Here is a 7,962-nt window from a genome sequence, read left to right as displayed (position 1 = left end):
TCCATGTCTGTTCTGCTCACTGACACAAGCAATCAAAGAGTGTCCTCTCTTCTTTTCATTACCCATCACCAAGCCCATACATCATACGCTACGAACACACATACAGACACGCCTTGCGGAGTGCCTAGCAACAACCTCAGATCGCATTGTTCATCATTCCTGGCTGTTTTTCATTTCAGCATTCTTCAAGGAGCATAGCGCTTGTCACTAAGTGCCCTATCTCCAACTGGAAAAAACTGAGATTAACAGTTCATTTCCACACCTTTCTTAAGATGGCTCGGCCACCTATGTCTTTTGTGCACTCCCGTCACACACCACATCAGCAACTGGTTTATACTGGTTCATAATGTTTTAATTTGTCACATGATTTAGAGCTACTTCCATTGCTGGAACCCTTGTGCTTTGTCGGTTGCACAGGAGTTTAATAACTCCTAAGACACATATTGTGATCAACATAACGGCTACCATAACCTCAATCACTGGAATTGTGTAGTGTTCGTCAAAGAAAAATTCATTCTCATCATTAACCTCCAAAGGGTGGGACCGTAACTGTCTCTAATGTTGGCGGAACTTGAACCGCCTCGTGGTTCCATGTAAGTACATCACGAACGCCTTTGTTGAATAATTGTAGACCCCAGCTGAGCATGTGAACCATCTCAAAACAATTCAGCATGCGCCATTATTCAGCATCTGCGACCCCTGTAGGTGTATCCAACACCCCCGTTGCCAAACTGTAGATTCAACGTCTTCCGATGAAGGAATCGTAACCACTACCTCGTCAACGAAATATCCTGTGACTTCCATGCAAGCACATCTCGTACCCACCTTGTAGAAGATTGTAGACTCCTGATTTGTCCCATAACATATCCTGAGACGATCCACTGATGACATCTTGCCCATTGCAAAGGCGATCCATAACATTGCCGCTTGTGTGTAGATTCGACCTCTGGTACTGTAGAACCATCGTCACCATTGCGTGAAGTTGGGAATTCTCTAAAGTCCTTGTGTGTCCATATTTGGAAAGTCTACATGATCATAGAATGACTAAAGTCTTGCTTTACCACACGAATCTGTCATTAATTAATATACCCAATCCCAGTCAATTATTAAAAATTCCTCACTTAAACAAAATATGATCTTTACCCACTGAATCTCCATAAGTAATCCTATATCTGACAAATATACTATCAAAAAACCCCATAATGCCTATACAGCAAAACCCATGTACTGTTTATATAGTTAACCTTCATCAAATATAATGCCGAATACCCCTTCTATCTGAGACATATACCCCGATAAATTCTACCTCCTGTCTATAATAGAAATGCTATGTAAAGCTTAACCCTGATTGCACATATTCCTTGTATGAAAAAATAATAATAATAATGATTAAACTTTTCCCATTACAAAATGTGCACAGAGAGAAAAAACATATATATAATCCAGCGCTTTTTCACATAAATGCAGTAGGTATCGTTACGGAATTTGTTGCCACAACATATCCCATCGACCGGAATTGACCCTTTACATTCATCCTCATGGAATGTCATAATCAACATCCCTGAAAACAGTGCAAATCTTCTAATAATCAACTACAAAGGAAAAAAATCAGCAACCGGTCTCATCACAGCATTATCAGCATTAATCCAACTGTGAATACCTCATGTGCTCGAATCGCACTATAGACTTGTCTAGTCAGACTTGCAACCTCGGAAATCGTTAATCCTCCAAATGGCCCAAAAATCTTTACTGATACTATATAACCATATTCCACAAAATTATCCCTAGGACATCCACAGAGGTACCCAAAAATTGTCCTCAAAAACATAACTCATGCATGATACTGCCACATGGATGTAAAACCACATAACCACCTAGTCAGGATATAAACCACAGAAAACCACAATTTAACCATTATATACTGCCAGATATAACCACTGGTGAATATAAAAATACAACCCCTTCATAGGGACCCATAAAACCAAAAGAACCACAATACCCCTTTCTTGGCTCGTAAAACCACAGATCACTGCCAAAAATTGTAACCGCAAAAAAAATCCACCGCCAAAGATTATAGCCACAAAAAATTCAGCCTCAAAAATTCACCACCAAAAAAAGCCACAAAAATTCAGCCCCAATAAACCCATACCACTAGGGACCACCGCACGGGCCTGTCATAATATTTCTCTGCTTAACAGAAATTTGCCATACTTTCCAACCCAATTTTCTACGTGAAATAATTACCTCTTGGTTTTACGCCAAATCGCTGCAGTTTGTGCATAATAGGGAAAATAGTAAGACATGAAAGAGGAGGAAAAAAACATTAGATTAATCTGACTAAGAACATTTCACCATCAATTTGCGAAACCAGAAAAAAATGCAACTGCGCGAGATCATATTAGTGACCACAACCAACCCTTTTCAGTTTTGATATATTGGTTAATTTCAACTGACCTGTTTTTTCCTCCAAGATTACAAATGTTTCCAGTCTTTTCCTCAACAACTCTAAAAGGACCCTCAAATTTCGGACCCAATTTGTAATTTAGTTCATTTCTCACGCTGATTTTCAGAAATACCTAGTCTCCAACATTGATTTTAGGATCAGATGTTCTGCTATTACTTCTTTCTATCATTTCTCGGGTCGTGGCCTCGGGTCGTGGCTGAGACAAGCATGTCTCTTCTTTGCTGTGGAAATTAATGCTTCGATTGTATCTTCCCCATGATGAGGTATAGTTAACAGATCAAATGTGCCTCGTGCTTGGCAACCAAACAAAGCTTCAAATGGAGACATTTTAATGGAATGACTAACCATAGTGTTAATATTATGTCTAACAACATCAATATATCTATCCCAGTTTTTATCATCACCACCTACAGTCTTCCTTAGAGCTACGAGCACTTTCCTGTTTGATCGTTCGCACAACCCATTAGCTTCGGGTCTGTATGGAACAATTGTTACATGACTTCCGCCAAACATTCTAAAGTTTTGTTTACAAATTCTCTGCCATTGTCGGTCAATAGAACCTCGGGTGTGCCATATCTGCAAATGATACCATTGAAAAATGCTATAGCTACTTCTTCCGCTGTTTTATGCTTAAGTGGAAAAATTTCTACTGTTCTCGTAAGTTCATCTGACAAGTACTTATTTGCATATCTAGATTCACAAAAATTTCCTAAGATATCCATATGTATTCTCTGAAAAGGTCTACTTGGTATAAGATATGATCCTAATTTGCAGGAAGTTATCCTTGCAGGTTTGCAAGCATTGCACACTACAGTTTTTCACAAAATTTTCCACATCTCTCCCCATATTTTTCCACACATATATTTAGCACACACCTCATTATATGTTTTTTCTATTCCCAAGTGTGGACTACCGAACCTGCAATGAACTATATAAAAAACCACTGGAATTAGGACTTTCGGAATTACGATCTGTGTCGTGTCTCCTTTATTTTCACTAGTCCTCAATCTATATTTAATTTTCCTGACCAACAGATTACCTTCTAATTCTAAACGCGAAAAAGGTAACTTATAACATTTCCTGACTAATTCCCCTCTAAGAAACACTTTTGCGTCCGCCAAAATTTCATCTTTATCTTTCCTTTGCTCTATGAGACTCATATCCCATTGTATAGAATCGCTAGTGACTAGCGCAACTTGAGATCTTTCTGTGTCATGAAAACTTCTACTAAGGGGGTCTACTACTACATTTAATTTGCTTTCTATATATTTGAGCTTTGCATCGAAGTCTCTGATAGTTAGAAACCACCGAGCTCTTTTAGGTGACAAATCAGGCTTATTAAAATGATCCAATAATGGCTTGTGGTCTGTAAGGACTTCTACTTTATTCCCCATCAGTAGCATTTTAAAAAGAACCAAACTCGATACTATTGCAAAGGCTTCTTTATCTATGGTAGCCATTGATCTTTCACTGCTGCCCTTTGTCCTAAACTTCCTGCTATAAAATGCTATGGGATTGAATTTCCCATCAAACTTTTGCATAAGGCAAGCACCTATACCCTCCTGACTGGCATTAGTCACTAATGTGAATGGTTGCTGAAATCTGGAAATTTCAGAACTGGGGGATTCATTAAAGCGTCCTTAAGTTTCTGAAATTTATCACTCTGGGGTTTCCCCCATTGAAGTTGAATATTTTCCCGCAATATATCTGTAAGAGGGGCTGCCATGTTAGAAAACCCCTTCACAAACCTACGAAAGAAACTGGCAATGCCTAGGAATGACTTAATTTCTTTCTTTGATCTCGGGGTGCGAAAATTCGCTATTGCTTTGACTTTATCGTCGTTTACTTCAACCCCTTGTTTGGATATGACATGGACTAAATATGTGATTTGCTTTTTCAAGAAGGAACACTTAGCTAGCTTAATTTTCAACCCTGCTAATCTAAGCCTCCTAAGTATTCCCTTAAGCACTTCCAGGTGTTGCACGATCGTGTCTGTTGCAACCAACATATCATCCATGTACACAAAAACATTTTTACCTAATAACCTGTGCAAAATTGTGTTCACCAACCTGGTAAAAGTCATTGGACTGCCAGATAAACCAAATGGCATCCGCTAAATTCATAGTGTCCCATGGGCACTGAAAAAGCTGTATATTCCTTACTACTCTCACTAAGAGGGACCTGCAGAAAACCCTGCGCTAAATCAATTGAGCTATAAGTATTATGTCCCCCGATTTCTACAAAGAGATCTGGCATGCATGCGACTGGATAACGGTCAGGGATTGTTTTTTTTCATTTAAACGTCTAAAATCGACACATACACGGACATAACCGTCCTTCTTAGGCACTGCCAACAGAGGAAAGTTGTAAAGTTGTATGGAGACACACTAGGCGTAATGATTCCTTCCTCTTCCAATTTATTTACCTCTTTCTCTACCTGGTCTCTGATTTTGAAAGGTATGTGGTATGCAGGAATGTAAATAGGTTTTGTACCTTTCTCTAAGTTTACCTTATGTTCTAACACATTAGTCAATCCCAGTTTATCACTTTGTAAAGCTACTGTATCCCCAAATTCTGCCGAGAGCTCGCTTTCCGCTTCAATATGCTCACTATAATCCACATTAGTTAAATGTTCTCTAAATATTCGCTTTCTTGATAGCATTTCTGACTCTGAAAACTCAGATTTCCCCTCTACAATAGCCACTGAACCACTCCAGGCTTGGAGATCTACCACATATGTATTCTTCTGGTATTTCCTAACTGTATCATTACAGTTCAGTAATTCTGTCCATGTAACACCGCCAAAAAAACACAAAAAACCGTAAACTGTCATTTTCCTCTCCTGAACCAGCTTTAAGTAAATAACCCCCTTAAATCTCACTGTCTGATTAACTACATCATTTTCAATAATCAATTAAGTCTTAGAGAACCCATTCTCTGATGTGGCGACATGAACCCATATGAAATAGAACGACATGTTTATTACACCACTCCACATGTGAAAGTTAACCTTTAATCGTCGAGCCGGTATTTCCTAAAGTGTCTCCCGTATGACGGCGGCGTTCGCGAGTGAGCGCCAAAGTGAAAAAAAAGTTTTTTTCAAAAAATCACAGCACGCTTAATTTTCAAGAGTTAGAATTCATTTTTAGCTCCTTTTTTGTCATTGCCTTAAGTTTAGTATGCAACCATCAGAAATGATAAAAAATATCATTATCATATATAAATATTGGAATATATGACAGCGCAAGAAAAATGTTCATATATAATTGTATACAAATCGCGCTGTGAGCAAAACGGTGAAAGCTAATGAGTTACTTATTTTTGTTGTTGTATTGTACACTAAATTGTGATGATTTTGGTGTATAACAAATTTTAAAACGATTAAAGCAACACAGAGAAAATATCACAATATGATGCATGAATTCGTAACGCGCGAACGTAAAAAAAAGTAGTTTTAAAAAATTCACCATAAATCGAAATATTGGCCTAGAGACTTCCCGTTTGTTGAAAAATGAAGGTAGTTGATCGAATATTACTAGGCCTTAAGTGTTGTAGCTTACAATTGCAGTTTTCGACCATTTCGGTCGAGTTAAAGTTGTACGAAGGTCGAGTTTTTTCTATTTATCATTATTTATATGAAAATATTTCAAAACTGATAAAAGCTACAAGCATGGGTTGTTTATTGTTGTATTCGACATGAAATTGCGCACATTTTCATATATAAAACTTTATGTAACGGCTAATGTAAAACGGTGCAAACATTACCACTATCGGACGAAAAAATTTCAGATTTTTTCGGAATAGTTACCGCGTGGACGTAAGGAAAACGTTTTTTTTCATAAATTCACCATAAATCGAAATATTGTGCTAGAGACTTACACTATGTTGCAAAATGAAGGTAAATTATTGAATATTACTTGAATGTAATAGTTGTAGCTTACAATTGCGGTTTGCGACCATTTCGGTCGAGTCAAAGTTTACCAAAGGTTGAAAATTTGGCACTTATCGTTATTTATATGAAAATATTTCAAAATTGATAAAAGCTACAAGCATGGGTTGTTTTATGTTGTATTCTACATGAAATTACACACATTTTCATATATAAACATTATGTAATGGCTAATATAAATAGGTGCAAACGTTACGACAATAGGACGAAAAAATTTCTGATTTTTTTCGGCAGTTACCGCGCGGACGTAGGAAAAAGTGTTTTTTTCAAAAATTCACCATAAATCGAAATACTGTGCTAGAGACCTCCAATTTATTGCGAAAAGAAGGTAAATGATTGAGTATTACTAGAATGTAAGAGTTTTAGCTTACAATTGCATTTTTTGACCATTTCTATCGAGTTAAAGTTGACCAAAGGTTGAAATTTTGGCACTTATCGTTATTTATATGAAAATATTTCAAAACTAATAAAAGCTACAACCATGGATTGTTTTTTGTTGTATTCTACATGAAACTGCGCACATTTTCATATATAAAACTTTATGTAATGGCTAATATAAAAAGGTGCAAACATTACGACTTTAGGACGAAAAAATTTCTGATTTTTTCGGAAGAGTTACCGCGCGGACGTACGGAAAAAGTTTTTCATAAATTCACCATAAATCGAAATATTGTGTTAGAGACTTCCAATTAGTTGTAGAATTACAGTAAATGATTGGATATTACAAAAATATAAGAGTTTTAGCTTACAATTATGTTTTTCTACCATTTCAGTCAAAGTTGACTGAAGGTTGAAAATTTGGCACATCGTTATTTATATAAAAATATTTCAAAACTGATAAAAGCTACAACCATGGGTTGTTTTTTGTTGTATTCTACATGACATTGCGCACATTTTCATATATAAAACTCTATGTAACGGCTAATATAAAATGATGCAAAAATGATGTCAAAGTGACAAAATAATTTCTGAGATGTGTCGCTGATGCTTTTTAGTGCGAGAAGAAAGAAATTGGCACTTGCGCGCCTTGGTAACGATTGTAAACAAAACAACAGCTTGATCCGTGAACTCCCAGCATCCCTCAAGGTGCGTGATACAAAAGTTTTGCCAAGGAGGCCTATAACTGCTTTTCTGCAAAATTTTAAAAAACTTTTTTGCGTCGACGTTTCATACGTCAATTCAGCACCCAACAGACAATTTTCGTCGACGTTTAATACGTCCAATCGGCGTTTAAGGGTTAATCAAAATTAATTTGTACGCACCACATTTCTCTTTCTCTTTTCACTTCAAAGGTTAACTTTTTCAAAGTCTTATCTAATGTTACCTTATTACAGGTGTGTTCTGCACACTGACACAAGCAATCAAAGAGAAGTCCTCCCTTCTTTTCATTACCTATCAGCAAGCCCATACATCATACGCTACGAACACACACACAGACTCACGTTGCAGAGCGCCTAGCAACGATGGGTGCCCGCATGTTCCAATCATGTGAATCTCCTGAAGTGTTTGCCAGACCTCAGATCGCATTGGCCATCATTCCTGGCTGTTT

Source organism: Macrobrachium nipponense, chromosome 3 (assembly GCF_015104395.2).
Source record: "Macrobrachium nipponense isolate FS-2020 chromosome 3, ASM1510439v2, whole genome shotgun sequence".
Classification (NCBI taxonomy): Eukaryota; Metazoa; Arthropoda; class Malacostraca; order Decapoda; family Palaemonidae; genus Macrobrachium; species Macrobrachium nipponense.
The sequence above is the reverse complement of the archived record's forward strand: the minus strand, read 5'-3'. Positions refer to the sequence as shown.